The sequence below is a fragment of the Ursus maritimus genome, unplaced genomic scaffold, assembly GCF_017311325.1.
Source record: "Ursus maritimus isolate PB19 unplaced genomic scaffold, ASM1731132v1 scaffold_34, whole genome shotgun sequence".
Lineage (NCBI taxonomy): Eukaryota > Metazoa > Chordata > Mammalia > Carnivora > Ursidae > Ursus > Ursus maritimus.
In genome coordinates this window covers 23985522-24006964 of record NW_024426008.1, presented here as the reverse complement: position 1 = coordinate 24006964, position 21443 = coordinate 23985522, and the positions used below count along the sequence as shown (strand labels likewise).

Genomic DNA, 21443 nt, shown 5'->3' with positions numbered 1-21443 from the left:
AGTACGGAGATTCCTCAAAAAGTTAAAAATAGAACTACCTTACAATCCAGCAATTGCACTACTAGGTATTTTCCCAAAAGATACAAAAATACAGATTCAAAGGGATACCTGCACCCCAATGTTTATAACAGCATTATCTACAACAGCCAAATTATGGAAACAGCATAAGTGTCAATGGACAGATGAATGAATAAAGAAGATGTGTGTGTGTGTGTATACACATATATGTATATATACACACAATGCAATATTACTCAGCCATAACAAAGAATGAAATCTTGCCATTAGCAATGACATGGATGGAGCTAGACAGTATTATGCTAAGTGAAATAAATCAGCCAGAGAAAGACAAATAGCATATGATTTCATTCATATATGGAATTTAAGAAATAAAACAAAGGAGCGAAGGGGACCAAAAAAAAAGACAAACCAAGAAACAGACTCTTCACTGTAGAGAACAAACTGATGGTTACCAGAAGGGAGGTGGGTGGAAGGATGGGAGAAATAGGTGTTGGGGACTAAGGAGGGCATGTGTTGTGATGAGTACCCGGTCATGTTGAATCACTATATTGTACACTTGAAACTAATACTACATTGTATGTTAACTAACTGAAATGTAAACAAAAACTTTTTTAAAAAGAAAGTCTTATTAATAGCTCCATAAATATGTTAGGGAATTTTTTATTACTTTACTATTTTTTAACATATTTTGAGTGCACATTCTTAAGTTCATAGACATTTTGGATAACTATTGCTTCTTTGAAAATTGAGAGCTTTACTGTAAATTGACCTCTGTGTTATTTCCAATTTGGAGCTATTATGAAAATGCTGCTAAGAAAATTCTTGAACATTTCTTGGGCAAACATATGGCTGCATTTATGTTGTGTATATGCTTTCACATTTGTTCTCTGAGCCCTTTGCCCGGGAAATTAGACTTCCAAGGCTTACTGGTTAGGATTACTTGATAGCACACCTTCAGCAATTTCAATGCCTTTCCAGTTTTACTAACAATTATTGCTTGTGGGAAACTGAGAAATTAGATGGATTAGGTTGTCTCAGACAGTACCTTCCTCCTCCCCACTTTTCACATTCCAGAATCTCCCTTTAGCGTGACTCACCCTAGAAAGGGAATCACTTCTCACCTACGTACTCACCTCCCCTTATTGCTCCACATCCATTACGAGAGTGAAATCTTAGCAATTCACAGAGGAATTGAACTTCTCCAGAAAGAGAATGCACCAGGAGTCTTGATTGTTCAGAATCTTGCCAGATAATAAAGGCAAGTGTCGTGTGGCACATTTGAGAAAGGATTCTATAGTAATCATGTTATTTATTTCCTGTATTTTTTTAAGATTTTTTTTTTAAGTAATCTCTACCCCTAACATGGGGCTCAAACTTACAATCGTGATATCCAGAGTTGCATGCTCTACATACTGAGCCAGCCAGGCACTCCTATTTCCTGTATTTTATAATGCTTTGACATCTGTGGCCTGGAAAGACTCCCTATCCCAAGGGCTAGCTACTTCCTGGCAGTAGTACACAACTTCCCTGAGAACACACTTTTCAGAGAGATCTGACTCGTTCAGGGTGATACGGCCTTAGGCAGGAATACATTTTCATTGCAAATCAACCAATCCAAAGACCACATCCCCAACTATTTCCATTATCTAATTTTCACACATTAAGAGAGTATTTCCCCTGCCCTAAAATCATAGTAAGGTCAGGTAGTATGCAACTAGAGACCGCCCCTATAGCCCAGAGTCCAGTGAAACTGTCAAACTATCCTATTCTAACCTTGCTCAGACTTGCCTACCCTGCCTTGACCATTTCTTTCCAAGGAAACAGCAATAAAGGCTCTGGGTCATGCTCTCTCCTTGCTCCTTCCGCCTCCCGAATGACTCTGGTACTTATCAGTGTGGCCTTGCATGACATAGTATGCCCCCCTCTTAGAAATGTAAGTAATAAACTCTCCTTTCAAAGGCAGTTGTCTCCATGTCTGTCACCTTACTATAACTGATTAAAACAATTTTTAGGATGTTAGACTACAGGGGATAAAAATATACTTGGATCAAGTCATATTTATTGATATGACTGTACCAGCTGTGGATTCAGGAATGAATGTGTTAGCTTGAGTCTGTGGGAGTAGCTCTAACAGTTTGCCCGACTGGTTTATTGAATCAAGGATTAAATGTTGGTCTACAGTACATAAGACTAAGATTCCAGGATATCCAATGTATACTTAAAGGAATAGACTGAAGGTTTATGGTGATGGGAATGATAGGGTGAATGTATTGCTTGTGCTGCCCAGCACTCTTTTTTTTTTTTTAAGATTTTTTATTTATTTATTTGACAGAGATAGAGACAGCCAGCAAGAGAGGGAACACAAGCAGGGGGAGTGGGAGAGGAAGAAGCAGGCTCATAGAGGAGGAGCCTGACGTGGGGCTCGAACCCGGAACCCGGAACGCCAGGATCACGCCCTGAGCCGAAGGCAGACGCTTTAACCGCTGTGCCACCCAGGCGCCTCTGCCCAGCACTCTTAAACCAGTCCCCAAGAGGCCTGGAGAACACTCCCTTAATCAACATGAAATGCACTGAAGAGGGAGACACCTGAAACTCTGAACAGCTCTATGACGACCATATTTTTAGGTTGAAAATGATGGCAACAAAGGCATCTATTGAAATAGGTCCCTGGATTTCATTGGGAATTGAGCTCATTGGAGAGGTGGAGTCCTGATGGCAGCATTTAACTCTCAGTGGTAAGATGAGTGCAGTTAACACAATCGTCAGCAGAGACAGTGTCCACAAGTGATGTGAAGTAGAGCAGTGTTCTCAAATGGGCTTTACATTAGTGTTCCTTAGGGCAGTTAGGAAAATCCCATTGCCAAGCTTTCATTCCATATAACTGAAATAAGTATCTCCCCAAAAGGACCAAAACATGATTTTTTTAATTCACTGGATATTATCAATTTGCAGCAAACTTTGAGAACCAAAAAGATTTGTAGGGGTTTGTCTTTGTAACTACTTGATTATTAGATCCATTGAAATGAATTAGATATGGACTTTACCATGGTCCTTCAAAGTATATATTATATACATGTATTTTTAAGAATTTAACAATGTCCATCAAGCCTTTTGCATCATCTATGTGGTGAATAGCAAAAATGCAATAAATTGTTCCTCAATTTTGAGGAGCTATTCGGATGTACTCCAGACCACTGAACCTCCAGAGACTTCATTTTTATAACAGTTCTTTTACTTTTAAATCCTACTTTCCACTGGTTTTTATGAATGCTTTTTGCTTTGAAATCTGATGGGCTTCTATTTTCTGTTCACCAGTTTTCTAATTAACATAATGTCATCTATTATAGACCAGTGTAACATTCTCTGGACTATCAAGAAGATCCCTCCAGATTGTAGTACAATAAAGCAGGAGATTTGATATAGACCTACTTAAGACTTTCCACACAGAAAATCAGAATACATCAAAATAAGCACCCATTCTTCGATCTTAAAAGTTTTGCCATATATGTTTTTTCTTTAAAAAGGTAAAGTCAAATTACAAATGCATAATTTCAATCCTAAATACTTAACTATTCATGCCTTTAAAGAAATTACAATATTTCCTATGTGATTCCCATACTAGTTTCACACCAAAGAAGAGTAATCGTCTGTTCCTTAATATTCCAAATTACCAGCGCATATTCGAATTTCCCAAATTATCCCCATAGTCTGTGGTAGCTGCTGTTTTTTCCATTGGGATCTGATCGAGGGGCAAACATAGCATTGGACTGTAAAGTCACAATGAAACAAGAACATCTGGGGGCTCTAAACGAACGTGGGCAGAAAGATGGTCACCGACAATATTTTACCAAATGTCTCAAAAAGCGGAAAATACCGCGAAGTTAAGAAGCGAGCGCAGAGGACAATGGGAAATGTAGTCAACTCTAGAGGGATCACCGCGCAGCACTCTGGGAACGGGTCCTCTGGCTTTCTTCTGCGCATGTGCGTTCCCAGCCCCGCCTCTTCCTCTCGGATCTTGGTCCTTGTGGGGAGGAGGTGCACACGTGGGACGAGAGCGCTGAGTGGCGGGGCTTGGCGCAAGTGCGGAGTCAGCGTGGAAGGCTGGGCTTGTGCGAGGGCGGTGAATAACACCTGGGAGCGGCTGGGGGGGGACCTCCCGAGCCCGGGGCGCGCGCCAGGCCCCGCAGTCACCGTGGGCAGGTGGGGCTGAGCCCGGTCAGAAGCAGGTGCTCGGTGCGGGCCGGGCTGTGCGGAGACCGTGCGCCCGACCCTGCCTGCAGCTCGACCCGGGAAAACGCTTCACCACAGCAGGAGGGGAAAGCGCGTTCCTAACGTTGACAGCGAACGTGCTGGAAAGCTCGGGAGGCGGGTCTGCGGTGGAGCCCGAGTTGGGGAGCCGCAAAGACTAGGTAAATTTCAAGTCTGCCGCCTGTTACTTTTCTGGAAATGAGGATAATAATAAGGTCTGTTTCTTGGCTCTTCTCTGAGTTAGGTAAGAGGTCACCGGTGAAACCTGTAGCCTGGAGCCAGGTCCAAGTAGAAGCACACGCTTTGTCCCTGTGGGAAATCTAAGTCTCAGATTAGTGAGATACTAGAGTCTGAGAGGGCCAGCAGGGTGTCCACCGTCCTGTCCCTTTTACTTTGCTCTCTGTGTTCCCTAACGCAAGGGGTAAAATGATATTCCTAGGACGGTGGATAAAGATGGAGCCTGAATCTTTTTTCTGTCTTTATTTTAATGAAAGAGCAGTGCTTTGTCTTTTCGTATACTTGAATCATTTGTTGTTTTTTCTATTATTTTTTTAAGTTGATAAAAAAAAAAGTGTAGTAACCTGTCGGTTTATGTTCCCATAATCACTTCAGGGACTCATGTGGACAGTTTTTGTTGGCTCTGCATGGTCATTCCATGTCTTTTCAAGGGCTCAAACGCCCTATTCCTGTAGGGAGCCTGTGCCCCATCTGGGATTCTGAGACTTTGTGGAAGTGAATTTAGGAGCAGTGAGATATGCCCCGTCTCTTGACTCCCTCCTCTTTCTTTCCACCCAGCTGAGCCTTATAATCTCCCAAGAGGGGCCGAAAATGAACACATCTCAGGTGAGCATTTCACTCATTCCTCACTTTGTATTAGATGAACTTAAGTTTATAGAGTCCATACGTTCAGATTAGATCAAGTTAAGCTTTACTTTATTACACTATTTTACACTGTTTGCTGTTAATCCTGATTTTTAATATTCGGATGCGAGTGGGCACCCTTTATCAGTATAAGTAGAGTCCTTCCTGTGACAGTTTGCTAAGATGTTGTTTTAGTCATAAACGTGCAGAAGTTATGTTCTAGTTGGCCCAAAGGTGGAACTAGAATTACAATTCCAAGGTCTGAGGGTGGGCTCAGATTTTATGCTGACAGTGTACACTAAATCCTGTGAGCTAAGGGAACATATACCCAATGTCTTGGTCCTTCTGCTTCTGCATATCCATCTGTCATTTTTTTTTTTTAAATTTTGGATATATAACGCATTCATATGGCTCCAAGATACATACTGAGAAGCCCTACTCCTGCTAGCATCCCTGTTCCTACCTATGTGATGTCCTCCACTATTTTCGTTGGAACCAACAGTTATGCATACTGTATATTCTTGCTTTATGGCTTGTTTTTTCATAAATATAATTTGGACATGTTTCCATATTTATACTTAAAAAGCATATTCATTTTTTATATAGCTGCGTAATATTCCATTATGTAAAAGTACTGATTATTTAGTCAGCCTTCTATTGAAAGACATTTGGGTTGTTGATAATTTTTATGTTTGTATGGGTGAAACTATAGGCTAAAATGGTCAGAGGTTAAATGCAGCTTCATTTTGTTCAATACTGTATAATTGTCCTCCATAGTGGCTGTTATATTTGTATTGGTGCATATGAAGTGTTTGTTCAAAATTGGTGTATCAATAGCAGCAATGTCCACAATAGCCAAAGTACAGAAAGAGCCTAGTTGTCCATCGACAGATGAATGGATAAAGAAGAGGTGACATACATATACAATGGAATGCTACTCAGCTATCAGAAAATTGAAATCTTGCCATTTGCAACAACGTGGATGGAACTGAGGGTATTAGGCAGAGCGAAATAAGTCAGTCACAAAAAGGCAATTATCATATGGTTTCACACATATGTGGAATTTAAGAAACAAATCAGAGGATCATAGGGGAAGGGAGGGAAAAATAAAATAAGATGAAACCAGAGGGGGAGACAAACCGTAAGAGACTCTTAACTGTATGAAACAAACTGAGGGCTGCTGGAAGGGAGGTGGGTGGGGGATGGGGTACCTGGATGATGGGCATTAAGGAGGGCACGAGATATAATGAGCACTGTGTATTATATAAGACTGATGAATCACCAAACTGTACATCTGAAACTAATAATATACTATATGTTAGTTAATTGAATTTAAATAAAATTAAATTTAATTTTTTAAAAATTGGTATATTGAGCACCTGTAGTGCCACATCTGGTGTGGTAGTTACTGCATAAACAGCTGACAATCCCTGATTGGGAACAGCCCTCCTGTAGCTTACATTCAGATGATGGGAGGTCATAAACTTTAAAGACTTTGTTATTTGATAATCGATACAGAAGAAATAAAACAAGGAACATGTTGTGAGGACCAGTTTTAATTTTGAATAAGTTGATCAGTTAGGCTTCTCTGAGAAAATACTTGAAAAAACATTTGACAGTTGTGAGGAAGGAAGACTTTCAGGTATCTACAGAAGAACACTGGAAGCCAAGCAAGCTGCCCGTGCAAGTGCCCTGGGGCAGCATGGACCAGAGGTCTGTAACCAGCAAGAACAGCAGTAGGCCAGGGTGGCTGTACTCAGCTGAATAGGTAGAACAGGACAGTCCGTGTGCGGAATTGAAGGCCATCACACTTTTCACCCACGTAGTACAGTTGAGACCCATCCATGCTGTTGGATCTTTCAGTAGTTTGTCCCGTTTTCCAATGAGTGGATCTATCACAATTTGTTAATCCTTTTACCAGTTGATGGACGTTTGTGTTGTTCCCAGCTTTTGGCTTTGTGAATAAAGCTGCAATAAGTGTTCATAAGAAAACTTTCGGTCTCTTTTGCGTGGACACATACCTTCATTTCGGTCTCTTTTGCGTGGACACATACCTTCATTTCTCTTGAGAAGATGATTAAGAGTGTGTGGAATACTGGGTTTTGTAGTAAGATGTGGTATGTATATAAGATGGATGTTTAACATCATAAGAGGCTGCCATACTGTTTTTCAGAGTGACCATGCCATTGAGATTTCTAGATGCTCTGAATCCTCGCCAGCATTTGGAATTGTCAGTTTGGGATGAGGAACTTGTGTAGGGTTATTTGTTTTTGTTTTTCGGGTGAATTAGTTTGTTTTCAATTTAAGCCACCTCGCCAGGCACGTCCAGGTATTTCGTTTTGTTTTTAGTTTAATCTGATGTCTGATGGTGTTGAGCATGATTTCGTTCGCATCTTTGCTGTCTGTCCCTCCTCGTGGTGAAATATCAGATCTTTTCTCAAATCTTTTGTCAGTGTTTTCTAATTGAGTTTTTCTTATTCCCAAATTTTGAGAGTTGTTTAGCTATTCCGACACAGGTCCTTTATCGGTAATGTTTTATGGATGTTTTCTAATCCATGACTTATCTTTTCATTTGCTTAATGCTGTCTTCTAAGAACAGACATTTTTAATTGATCAATTTAAAGTTTATCGAAATATCAGACTTTATGGGTTGTTTGGTTTTTTTCTTTTTTTTTTTCCTTTGGTCCCATCTAAGGAATCTTTGCCTAATCAGGGTCACAAATATATTCCTGTGTTATCTGTTAAAAGTTTATAGTTGTGGATTTTACATTTATGACCGGTTTGAGTTTAATTTTTGTTTATGATACAAGTTGTAACTGTTCAAGGAAAGTTTTTTTTTTCCCTGTCTTATGGGGCTTTATTACTCCCAGTACCATTTGTTAAGAAGTTACTTTATCTCCACTGAATTGCGTCAGCACCTCTGTTGGAAGTCATTTGACTCTGTGTCCCTCTATATCTGGACTCTGTTCTGTTGTTTTCTGTATCATTTTGCCTTTACCACACTGTCTTGATTATTCTAATTACATGTTTTAATTAATGTGTAATTGATTAATTACATATCTTGAAATGTAATGTGAGTTCTTCAACTCTGTTCTCGTTTCAGAATTATTTTGCATATTCTGGTCCTATCTTTTTCCATTTAGAATCATTCTGTCTCCTAAAAGCTTCCTGGGGTTTTTGCCTGGGATCGTATGAGATCTGTAGATGAACTTAGGGAGAACTAACAACTGACATTGGAGCGTACTGAGCCTTCCAGTCCCTGAACACACTATAGCTTTTCATTTATTTAGTGATAAGGTGGGTTAGGAGCTATGAAAGAACATGATCTGTTGTACATTTTAGAAGAATCACTTGCTCCTGTTTAAGAATTGACTCTAGTGGGGCACTGGTTGAAGCACTGACAATTTAGGAAGCTATTCAAGTGATTCAAGTAAGAATCTGTGGTAGTAAGTTAGCACTGAGGATATCTTGAGGTGGTCAGAATCTGGGTATATTTTGAAGGTGGAGCCAACAGTATGAAAGTACCTGTTTCCCTGTAGCTTTGCAAATAGAGTGTGCTGCCGAAGGTAGGAGTTTTGACAATGGGATAAGAACCTGTTTTGTTTTACGTCTCAGGTTATCTGATGAACATTGTTTTATGATTTGGGTCCATTGCACTCCCTTTTTTTAAATTGCATATTTTTTATCCTGATTCTACTTTGTGTTTTGATCTTTATTTGTATTTTGAGATTCACCTGTGCCTGTGATGTAGATTGCATATTTTTCTCTAATATGTTATATTTTGGCCCTGCTTATAATTTCTATCTTTTGCCATAAAGAAATTTAATTTTTATTGTCATCAATTTCAGCAGCCTTTTATTTTATGAATTCTGGATTTTGAGTCCTATTTGGGTATTTTCCACTCCCCTCCCCAGTCCTGCTAAGATATCATTGATGTGTGATATTGCATTTGTTTAAGATATGCACCAAAATGATTTGATGTATGTATATATTGCAAATTGATTGTCACGGTAAGTTTAGCTAACATCCCTCACTTCACATAGTTAGAATTGTTTTCCTTGTGATGAAAACTTTTAGAATTCATTCTCTTAGCAACTTTCAAATATACAGGCAGTATTGTTAACTGTAGTCACCGTGCCGTGTATCACATTCCCAGAACTTAATTATCTTGTACCTGGAAGCTTGTACCTTTGACCGTCTTCACACAATCCCCTCAGTTACCACTACCCCCCACACCCCACCTCTGGCAACCACCAATCTATTTTCCATTTCGGCGAGTTTGACTTTTGTAGATTCCACATGTAAGTGAGATCATTCAGTGTTTGTCTTTCTATATGTGACTTTTGTTACTTAGTACAAGGCTCTCAGTGGCCATCTGTGTTGTTGTGAATGGCAGGATTTGTTTCTTTTTTATGGCTGAATAATATATATATGTGATATATATATTATACATATATATGATATTTGTAGTATGTGTATTACACACACACATATATATGTGTGTGTGTGTGTATATATATATATATATATATATATATATAATGTCCCCCTTTTTTTTTAATCCATCCATCCATTGATGGATGCCTGATTATTTACATGTCCTATTGTAAATAATGCTCCAATGAATAGGGGGTGAAGGTACCTCCTTGAAATAGTTATTTCACTTCCTTTAGATATATATCCAGGAGTACTACTGCTGGGTCATATGGTAGTTCTATTTTTAATTTTTTTAGTAACCTCCATATTCTTTTCCATAGTAGCTGCACCAATTTACTCTCCCACCCACAGTGACAAGGGTTCCCTTTTCTCTACATCCTCACCAACACTTGTTGTCTCTTGTCTTTTATATGATAGCCATTCAAACAGATGTGGTATCTCATTGTGGTTTCGATTTGCATTTCCCTGATGATTAGTGATGTAGAGCATTTTTTCATATACCTGCAGGCCATTTAGATTTCTTCCTTAGAAAAATGTCTATTCCGTTCCTCTGCCCATTTTTTAATCAGATTGGGCTTTTTTTTTTTTGCTGAGTTGTATGAGTTCTTATATAAAGAGTTTTGGTTATTAACCCCATATGAGTTTTTCATTTGCAAATATTTTTTCCCATTTAGAAGGTTGCCTTTTCATTCTGGTAATGGTTTCTTTGCAGTACAGAAGCTTTTTAGTTTGATGTTGGCCCCCTTGTTTATTTTTGCCTTTGGTGTAAATCCAGAAGTAATCATCAAGGCCGATGTCAAAAAGCTTAACTCTACATTTTATTCTAGGAGTTTTGTGGCTGCGGGTCTTACATTCAAGTGTTTAATCCACTTTGATTTGATTTTTCTGTATGGTATAAGATAGTGGTCCAGTTTAATTTTTTCAATGTGGCTGTCCAGTTTTCCCAGCACTTTTATTGAAGTGACTGTCCTTTTCCCACTGTATAGTCTTGTGTCTTTTGTCATAAATTAATTGGCCATATTTGTTCATTTATTTTTGGGCTCTGTTTTGTTCCTTTGGTCAGTATGCCTATTTTTATGCTAGTACCATACTGTTTTGATTACTGTTGCTTTGTAATATCATTTGAAATCAGGGAGTGTGATGTCTCCAGCTTTGTTCTTTCACAAGATTGCTTGCACTATTTCTGATCGTTTGTGGTTCCATACAAATTTTAGGATTTTTTTTAACAGTATTAATTTTCCCAATCCATGAGCATGGCATATATCTTTCCACTTATTCATGTCTTCTTCAGTTACTTTCACCAATGTCTTATGGTGTTTATTACATAGATCTTTTACCTCCTTGGTTACATTTATTCCTAGGTTTGTACTTTTGGTGAAATTATACATGGGATTGTATTAATTTCCCTTTCTGATAGTTCACTGTGGTATATAGAAACCATTGATTTTTGAATATTGATTTTACATACTGCAACTTTATTGAATTTATTAGTTCTGGCAGTTTTAGTGGAGTCTTTAGAGCTTTCTATATCTAATGTTATGTCACCTATAAATAGAAACAGTTTTACTTTTTCCTTTACCATTTGGATTCCTTTTTTTTTTTTTTCCTTTTTCTTACCTAACTGCTCTGGCCAGGACTTCAGTACTATTTTGAATAAAAGCGGCAAGAGAGGACATCCTGGCCTTGTTTCTGATCTCAAAGGAAAAGTTTTCAACTTTCCCTCATTGAGTATGATGTTAGCTATGGGTTTGTCAAACATAGCCTTTATTATGTTGAGATATATTCCCTTTCTACCCACTTTGTTGAGAGTTTTTATCATGAACGGATATTGGATTTTGTCAGATGCTTTTTCTGCATCTATTGAAACAATCATATAATTTTTATTAATTTTATTAATTTTGTTACAGATAGATTGATTTGTGGGTGTTGAGCCATCCTTTCATCCCTGTAATAAGTTCCCCTTGATCACAGTATATGGTCCTTTTAATGTATTACTGAACCAGGTTTGCCAGTTTTGTTGAGAATTTTCCATCTGTGTTCATTGGGTATATTAACCTGTAATTTTTTTATAGTGTCCTTGTCCATTCTTCGTATCAGGAATGCTGGCTTCATAAAATTAGTTTCAAAGTATTCCCTTCTCTTACACTTTTTGGAAGAGTTTGAGAAGGTTTGGTATTCTTCTTTAAATGTTTAGTAGAATTCACCAGTGAAGCCATCTGGTCCTGGAGTTCGCATATTGGGAGGTTTTGATTGCTGATTCAATCTTCTTGTTAGCAATCAGTCTGCTCAGATTTTCCAGATTGTCCAATTTGTTGGGGTATAATTGTTCATAGTAGTCTTGTGAACCTTTGTATTTTGTGGTATTAGTTGTAATGTCTTCTCTTTCATTTCTTTTTCTTTTTTTTTAAGATGTATTTATTTATTTTAGAGAGAAAGTGCACACGCAAACAGGGGGAGGGGCAAAGGGAGAGGAAGAGAGAGAATCCTCAAGTAGACTCCCCACTGAGCACAGATCCCCGTGTGGGACTCCATCCCAGGACCCTGAGATCATGACCTGAGGCAAAATCAAAAGTCGACACTTAACAGACTGAGCCACCCAGGTGCCCCTCTTCTTTTATTTCTAAATTTGTGTATTTATTTGCATTCTCTTAGTTTCCTGATGAGTCTAGCTACAGGTTTGTCTATTTTTTCTTTGGAAAGACTAGCTCTTAGTTTCATTAGTCTCTTCTATTGTCTTTTTAGTTTCTGTTTCATTTATTTCCACTCTGTCTTTTTCATTACCTTAAAGTGTAAAGTGAGATTGCTTATTTGAAGTCTGTTTATTGATGTAAGCATTTATTACCATGAATTCCCCTCTTCAAACTGCTTTTGCTATGTCTCATAAGTTTTAGTATGTTGTGTTTCCATTTTCACTTGTCTCAAGATATTTTTTGATTTCTCATTTTATTTCTTCTTTGATCCATTGGTTGGTTGGTAGCATGTCATTTAATATCCACATATTTGTGCATTTTCTGGAGTAATTGCAGTTTATTTCTAGTTTTATACCATTGTGGTCAGAGAAGATGCTTAATATGATTTCAGTCTTGTGGCACCTGGGTGGCTCAGTCATTAAGCGTCTGCCTTTGGCTCAGGGCGTGATCCCAGTGTTCTGGGATCGAGCCCCACGTCAGGCTCCTACGCTGGGAGCCTGCTTCTTCCTCTCCACTCCCCCTTCTTGTGTTCCCTCTCTCGCTGGCTGTCTCTCTCTCTGTCGAATAAATAAATAAAATCTTTAAATATGTATATATATATATGATTTCAGTCTTCTTAAATTTATTAAGATTTGTTTTGTGGTCTAACATGTGATGTATCCTGGAGAATGTTTCCAAGCGCACTTGAGAAGAATGTGTATTTTGCTGTTTTTAGATAGAATGTTTATAAATGTCTGTGAAGTCCATTTGGTATAACATGTAGTTTGTCTTATGTTTCCTTATTGATTTTCTTCCTGAATGATCTATCCATTGTTACAGGTAGGATATTGCAGTCCCAAACTACTATTGTATTCCTGTCTATTTCTACCTTCAGATCCATTAATTTCTGTATGCTATTAGGTACTCCTATGTTGGGTATAAATATTTACTAATGTTACATCCTCATGTTGGATGGATCCATTATCACTCTATAATTACCTTCTTTGTTTCTTGTTACAGTCTTTGTCTTAAAGTCTGTTTTATTTGTTGTAAGTATAGCTATCCTTATTTTCTTCTTAATTCCATTTACATGGAATATCTTTTTGGATCTCTTCACTCTCAGTTTGTGTGTCCTTAAAGCTGAAGTGAGTCTTTTGTAGGCAGCCTGTAGTTGTAACTTTAAAAAAAAAAAAAATCTATTCAGCTATTCTCTTTTGATTAAAGAATTTAGTCCATTTACATTAAAATAATTATTTATAATTATGTTGCCATTTGTTCATTGTTTTTCTGGCTTTTGGTAATTCCTTTGTTCCTTTCTTCTCTTTGTCCATTCCTTGTGACTTGGTGATTTTCTGTAGTGGTATGCTTTGATTTAGCTTTTGGTTTTCTAAAGGTTTTTGCTTGTGGTTACCGTGAGGGTTACGTAAAACATGTTATATTTATAGCAGTCTGTTTCAAGCTGATTACCAGTGAATTTTGAATGCGTACCTCAGCTCTGCATTCTTATTCTGCTCCTGACATTATGTTTTTGATGTCACAATTCCATCTTTTTACCTTATATATCAGTAACAAATTATCGTAGTCATAGTTATTACTATAATACTTTGTCTTTAACCTTCATTGTAGATTTATAAGTTATTCACCCACCACCATTACATTATTTCTTTGAATAAGCTTTCTGCTCTTTTTTTGGTTCTCTTCTCCTTCTGGGAGCCCCTATAATGCAAATACAGTCCACTTGATGGTTTTCCATAATTCCCTTAAGCTATTTTCATTCCTTTTCATTCTTTTTCCTTTTCTGCTTCTTAATTATTGAATTCTACTTCCCTGTTACCAAGTTCACTGATCCTTTCTTCTGCTTGATCCAGGCTACTGTTGAACCCCTCTATTGAAATTTTTAGTTCATTCACTGTATTCTCCAGCTCTATTTCTGTTAATTTCTCATCTTTTCTATCTCTTCCTTGAAAATTTTACTTTATGCATTGTTTTCCTGACCTCAGTGAGAATCTTAATGACCACTATTTTGAAGTCTTATCAGGTACCTCACTAATCTTCTTTTCATTAAGGACATTTTTGAGGTTTTATCTTGTTCTCTTTTTTTTGGACCATATTTCTGTTTCTTCATTTTTCTTTTCTCTCTGTGTTGGTTTGTGCACATTAGAAAAAACAGCCACTTCTTCCAGTCTTGACAGTAGTGTAGTGTGGAAGATGGGCCTTATCTTTCAGCCCAGCCCACGCCCTTGGTTGTCTCTCAAATCTTTGTGGTGGTCTAACCTGTTTCCTTCGTTCCTAGTGGTTCCCAGTAGCTGAGGGTGTACCGAGATCCATTTTGATGTGGGCATTTTCTTATTCACTTAATATATAGAAGTTGTTCAGCTGTTCTCTTGATTTCTTTCTGAGGAAATTGCTCCATGTGTAGCTGTAGATTTGGTGTGTCTGTGGGAGGAGGTGAGACAGGAACTTGCTATGTCGCCAACTTGACCAGAACCCTCCATTTCCTAGTCTTAAATTGTAAAAGAAACTTTCCCGTGTTGTGTTATAGAATTTGATTAGCTTTATTTTTTACATTTATATGTTCAGTCCACTCTAATTTTACCTTGCTCAATGGTGTGAGATATAGATCTAACTTTCTTACCCTTCCTATTTAATTATACATATGACATTTTTGAAAGTTTATATTTTTTCCAAAAATAAAAGATGCTATCCTTTTTCTCCTTCAAAAATCACCTGTATTCGTAGTCATTTTTAACTTCTCTTCTGTTTGTGGGTCATTCCAACTCATCATCTATTAAAACTTTACACAGTTTGAGTGTCAGGTACCACAATTCCAGCATCATTGTTCTTAAATATTTTCTGGCTACATATGCTTCTTTAGCTTTCCATATGAATTTTCAAGCCAAGATAAGTAAACTGTGTATGTGTATAGTTAATACATAATGAAGAAGATATACTTATTTGAAATTCTAGTTGGAATTAGCAATTTAGCAAAAATCAGTATAATTCATTGTACTAACACCAAAGGAAAGAAACCATGATCATACTATTGGATGTGGGAAATAAATTTTAGAATATTTAAATTTCCAGAGTGCTTGGGTGGCTCAGTCAGTTACACATCTGACTGTTGATTTTGGCTCAGGTCATTATCTCAGGGTCATGGGATCGAGTCCTGCATCTTGCTCCGCACTCAGCACGGAGTCTGCTTGTTCTTCTCCCTCTGCTCTTCCCCCTGCTCACACACACTCTCTCTCTCTCAGATAAGTAAATAAATAAAATCTTTTTAAAAAAGAATATTAAAATTTCTAGCATTCTACAAATGAAGGAATCTTCCTTATTTTTATAAGCTATATCTAGCAAAAACTTTTTCAAAAGTTTGTAATTCATAGTTCACTAGGAAAACTTTTCCTGGGATGAAAAATGTTGGAAGTCTTAGCCAGTGAAATAAGGCGAGAAAAAGTAAAGATCAGAAAGCAAGAAATAAAAAAATTTCACCAGTGTTTATCGATGATATCATTGCTGATGTAGAAAATCTAGACGTATCTTTGGTTAAGTATTAGACTTTATGATGCTAGATACAAGATCAGTATGAAAAATTAGGAATTTATGCAGATAAAAATTTATATCTATGTCAGCAACAAACAATTAGAAAATGAAATTTCTAAATTTGATGTCTTTAAATATCAAGTGCCAGAATAGCTCTCTTCTCCCTTTCACTGCCTTATCTACACCGATAACTCCTGAAGTATTTCTCCACCTGATGTAGATTTTCTTCATATAGTCTGCTCAAAACACAGGTCGAGCATCTCCAATATTATCTGATTGTTCTTTGATGAATTGCTCGGCCAGTCATTCACCCTATAGCACACTGATGATTCTAAGTGTTGCTGAACTTGACCCTAATCATTTTTCTGAGCTTTCATCAGAAGCCTACTTTCTTTGCCTCCCTCTGTGTCTATATTCGATTTTAAGCAACCTTTCCCTGTTTTTCTTATCTGATACTGTCTACTCTTTACCTTCAAGAATTTAGTCAAATTTCCCAGTCTTTCATGGCAGTGTTCTTGTCTTCCTTTGTTGTATATCCATAGTAGGTTTTTTATTTCACCAGAGTGTGTTTAGGGGATACGATGTAAATGCATATGTTCAGTCTGTTATCATGAACTAGAGCAATCATTTATGCCTGAAATGGTCTCTTAATTTCTAATAACCTACTTTGTCCATTTTCTCTTACCACCAATAATAAATTTTTTCTCTGCCTTCTTGGTTTATTCTTTTTCTGGTAAATATTGGTATTCTCTCAATTTCAGTTTTGGACCTTTTCTCCCCTCAGTATATGTCACGTCTGAGCCAGCAGATTCTGTATTATGATTTCAGTTATCACCTTAATGACTAACGTCTATTATAATCCTTATCTTTATTGTAGATTTCATATGCTACAAAATCACGTAACCAGCTACACAGTGGATAACTTTCCTGTGTGTCCACACATATTTTGAGTACAACATAAACAAGATGTGCCTCACTGATCCTCTCCCCAACCCTTTTTACCTCTTTTTCCAGTCTCAGTATATGGCATCAGCATCTGCCCCTCTGGTTATGCTGCTTCTCTGTGGAACTGACCAAGAAATTAGTGCTTCCTTTTCTTGGAGAATTAGTTTCCTATGTTTCATTCCCATTGCTTTGCTGCTCTTAAATTGATCTCTTCTGCTTAAAACATACTCCACTCTTCCTCTAGGTCAATTCTAAAATAAATATGTAGTTATGTGTGGATATATCCAGGGCTTACATTAGCCCCTTCATTGATTCCCCATTACCCTAGCAAAAGACTCTGAGTGGGAGTGTTGTATACCCTAGAGAGGCTTGGGACAAAACATTGGGTATAGGATCAAATATAGAAAGATCTTTTTTTTTTTTCTTAGTAACTTGATCTAAACAAAAAAAAAAAAATCCCACTAAACATTATAGGTATCAAGTTAACGGATGGTGCATGTATATAATTTATAAGTAATTGCCAATGAATCAGGACATGAGAATATTTGTATTCATTATGTATCCCCAAATTGGAAGACAGCGTTAAGGCTATAACAGGCATCCTTTGTAACGTGTTGTTTTAAACTCTACAGTAAACATGATAGAATTAGTTCCAAAGGGCATTTTCCATGTCGCCTGTCTCTGAACTGTTCAGGTTGAACAGAAATGTGCTATTACAGGCATCCGTGTCATTCAAGGATGTGACTGTGGAGTTCACCCAGGAAGAATGGCAGAAAATAGGCCCTGCTCAGCGAACTCTGTACAGAGATGTGATGCTGGAGACCTTCAGCCACCTCGTCTCCGTGGGTGAGTTTACCTTATGTGTCTGACTCTCTATTGCAGTCTGTTTCTTTCTTTTTTTTTAAATCACTTTATTGGGCTGTAATTAACCAAAAATAAGACTCAGCCATTTCCTAGATATAATTTGTCAAGTTTTGAGAAATGTATTTGTTGATTTTTACCACCCACATCATGTATAGACTATTTCCATCACCCTAAAGTGTTTTGTTTCCTGTTCCCTCCTCCTGCTTTCACCCCTTAAACTACTGATCCGCTCTCTGTTGTAACTGTTTTGCCTTTTCTAGACTTTCATATAAATGGAATCACACAGTGCATACTCTTTTTCCTTTACTTCTTTCACCAAAAATAATTATTTTAAGATTCATGCATGTTTTGTGTGTCGTTTATTCTTTATATTAGTAGTATCCTTTTGAATAGATACTAATCATTTTCAGATTGGGCACTATCTGAGTAAGGCTTGTACAAACATTCCAGCGCAAGTTTTTGTGCAAACGTGTTTTCATTTCTCTTGTGTGAAAACCTAGGAGAGGTTTTCCTGGGTCTTTTACTACCATAACTTTTTATAAGTAACTGCCAGATGTTTCCAAAGTGACTACGCTATTTCATGCCCATCAGCAACATATGAGAGTTCTGGCTGAGCCACGTTCTCACCTACACCCCAGGTATTGTTAATTTCAACTAATTTCAACCAGTTCAGTTGGCACCAGGTTATAACTTACTGGATTTTAATTTACAATTCCATGGTGGAAAATGATGATGGGCATCTTTTCATGTGCATTTTGGCTATTTGCATATCTTTTATGAAGTATCTCTTCAAATCTTTAACTCATCTTCTTTTTCTATCATTTTTTTTTTTTTTTTTTTTTGGTCTTACCTGGGTTGAAACAATTCTTTACGTAATAGAGGTGACCATTATAAGATAAATGTTTTCTGAACTTTTTTCCACACCTGTGGCTCACCTTTTTCTTAACAGCGTCTTTTGAAAGACAAAAGATCTTCATCTTGAAGTCATATCACTTTGTGTTCTTTTATGTCTTAATGCTGTTTCCCTCCTTTTTAAGACATCTTTGCCTAACAAAAGGTCAGTGAGATTTTTCTGCTATGTTGGCTTTTTAAATTTTCCTTTCCATTATTTGTTTTCATCTTAACACTTACATGAGTAGATGTATGCATAGCTTTCATGATTTTAATATTTTAAGTGATATCTTTAATTTTAATTTCTAATTTTGGGGAAAATGTAAAAATACAAGTAATTTATTTGTATTAACATCATACCTCATAACATTATCAACCTCATTATTTGTAGTACATGTTTTGAAAATTCCATGATATATTTTATGTATATAATAATGTCATCTATGAATAAAGATTTTTTTCCAGTCTTTATGCTATTTATTTCTCTTCCTTTATGAAACTTGTTAAGACTTGCAATATAATGTATACCGAATATAAATGATGAGAGAGGACCACTTTGTCTTGTTCCTAATCTGAAGGGCAAAACATTCATTTACAAAGTTTTCTTTTTATAAGACTTTCTTTCTTTTTTGTTCCCCCAATCACTTTAGGTTTTTTTTAATTTTTCAAATATTTAATACCCCCTTCGCCCATTTTCCCCAACCCCCACCCATTGCCACTGACAACCACCAATCTGTTCTTTGTATCTATAAACTTGTTTTTTTTGTTTGTTTGCAGGGATTTTTTTTGTTTTGTTTTTAAGATTCCACATATATGTGAGATTATATGGTATTTGTCTTTCTCCGATTGCCAGATTTCACTTAGCATAATGCCCTCGAGGTCCAACCATTTGTTGCAAGTGGTAAGATTTCATTTGTTTTTCTGCTGAATAATATTCTATTGTGTGTATATAGCATGATTTCTTTAACCATTTGTCCATAAATGGACACTCAGGTTATTTTCCTATCTTCACTATTGTAAAATAATTCCTCGATGAAAAATGGGTGCATGTATCTTTTTGAGGTAGCATTCTTTTTTTTTTTTTTCATATAAATACCTGGGAGTGGAATTGCCAGATACGATAGTTGTATTTTCTGTTTTTTGAGAACTTCCATACATTTTTCCATAGTGGCTGCACTAATTCATATTCCCACCAACAGTGCACAAATGTTCCCTTTCTCGATATCCTCACCAACACTTGTTATTTCTTTTCTTTTTGATACTAGCCATTGTGACAGGTGTGAAGTAATATCTCATTGTGCTTTTAATTTTCACTTCCCTGATGATTAATGATATTGAACATCTTTTCATGTGTCTGTTAGTTATTTATAAGTCTTCTTGGAAAAATATGTGTTCAGATTTTCTGCCCATTTTTAAGGATTGTTTGGTTTTTTGCTATTGAGTTGTATTAGTTCCTTATGTGTTTTGGATATTAACCCCCTATCAGATATATGATTTGCAAATATCTTCTCTCATTCAGTACATGGCCTTTTCATTCTGCTGATGGTTTCCTTTGTTGTGTAGAAATTTTTTAGTTTGTTATAATTCCACTCTATTTCTGGGGTGCCTGGGTGGCGCAGTCGTTAAGCGTCTGCCTTCGGCTCAGGGAGTGATCCTGGCGTTCGGGGATCGAGCCCCACATCAGGCTTCTCTGCTGGAGGCCTGCTTCTTCCTCTCCCACTCCCCTGCTTGTGTTCCCTCTCTCACTGGCTGGCTGTCTCTGTCAAATGAATAAATAAAATCTTTTAAAAAAATAAAATAAAAATAATAATAATTCCACTCTATTTCTGTTTTTGTTGCCTTTGCCTTTGGTGTCATATTTAAAAAAATCTTCACCAAGCTCTGTGTCAGGCAATTTACGGAGTATGTTTTCTTCAAGGAGTTTTTTAACCTCAGGTATTACATTAAATCTTTATTCCATTTAGTGTTAATTTCTGTATAAGATAGTGGTTTGGTTTCATTCTTTTGCACGTGGCTGCCCAGTTTTCCCAGCACCATATATTGAAAGACTGTCCTTTTCCTTTTGTATATTCTTGGCTGCGTTGTCTTAAATTAATTGACCATATATGTGTGGGTATATTTCTGAGATCTCTGTTCTCTTCCATTTCTCTGTGAGTCTGTTTTTATGCCAATATCATACTATTTTGACTACTATAGCTTTGTGATACAGTTTCAAGAAAAGGAGTGTTATGCCTTCAGCTTCATTTTTCTTCCTCTAAACTGCTTAGGCTATTTGAGCACTTTTGTGGTTTCATACAAATTTTAGGATTGTTTGTCATATCTCTGTGAAGAATGCTGTTAAACGCATGTAAAACTCCCCATTGGGAGACACAAGTGCTTTGGAGAATGACAGAGAGGCAGTGAGATCGTGTCTGCTCCCCGAGGTTTCTGGAAGGGAGTATAGGCAGCCTTAGATGTGTGTTTCATGAGGAGCCTACCTCTCATGTCACAGCGATGATGATTAGCTAATAAGCCTCTTTCACAGAAGGATTGAGCTTCTGGGTGTGTTGCCTCATGTTCTGCCCCAGGGGTGGTGAGTGTTTAAGAAATCTTTGGTGGTAACAGTCCTGTGGGACCCACGGGCTTAAGCCCCACCACATCTGAGCCAGGTGATGTGAGGTGTCCTCAGGCAGCAGCCACACAGTTTGGTGGGTCAGCAATGGTGTGAGCTCCTTTCTGGGTGATGCCAATTATTACAGCCCCATGGGACCAGGAATGCAAGTTTCCTGGTCTGCAGAGTCATGTGATCAGGAGGGATCCCCTGTGTAGCAACTGTAAAAATTAGGGCACCCGATGCATGTAAAGGTTCCATCCCGGGAGATGCTGGTGCTCTGGAGCACCGTATAGGGAGAATGCAGAGGTGGTGTCCATCAGTGTGCATTCCCAGAGAGTTCCAGCAGGCTCCTAGATGTGTGTGCTCAGTTAGGT

The 21443-nt window shown here is 37.4% G+C and overlaps 1 long non-coding RNA gene across 2 annotated transcripts in view; it reads left to right on the top strand.

Annotated features, from left to right (window-relative positions):
- Positions 1–3729: 3729 nt before the first annotated feature.
- Positions 3730–21443, top strand: part of LOC103663320 — a 90160-nt gene continuing 72446 nt past the window's right edge. The window contains exons 1-3 of one of the 2 annotated variants that reach the window (XR_005831862.1): positions 3730–4430; positions 5065–5112; positions 17441–17567. This is a non-coding gene — a long non-coding RNA (uncharacterized LOC103663320). Of the gene's footprint in view, positions 4431–5064; positions 5113–17440; positions 18944–21443 lie in introns of those variants that run through there. The other variant, XR_005831861.1, reaches the window with a different exon arrangement.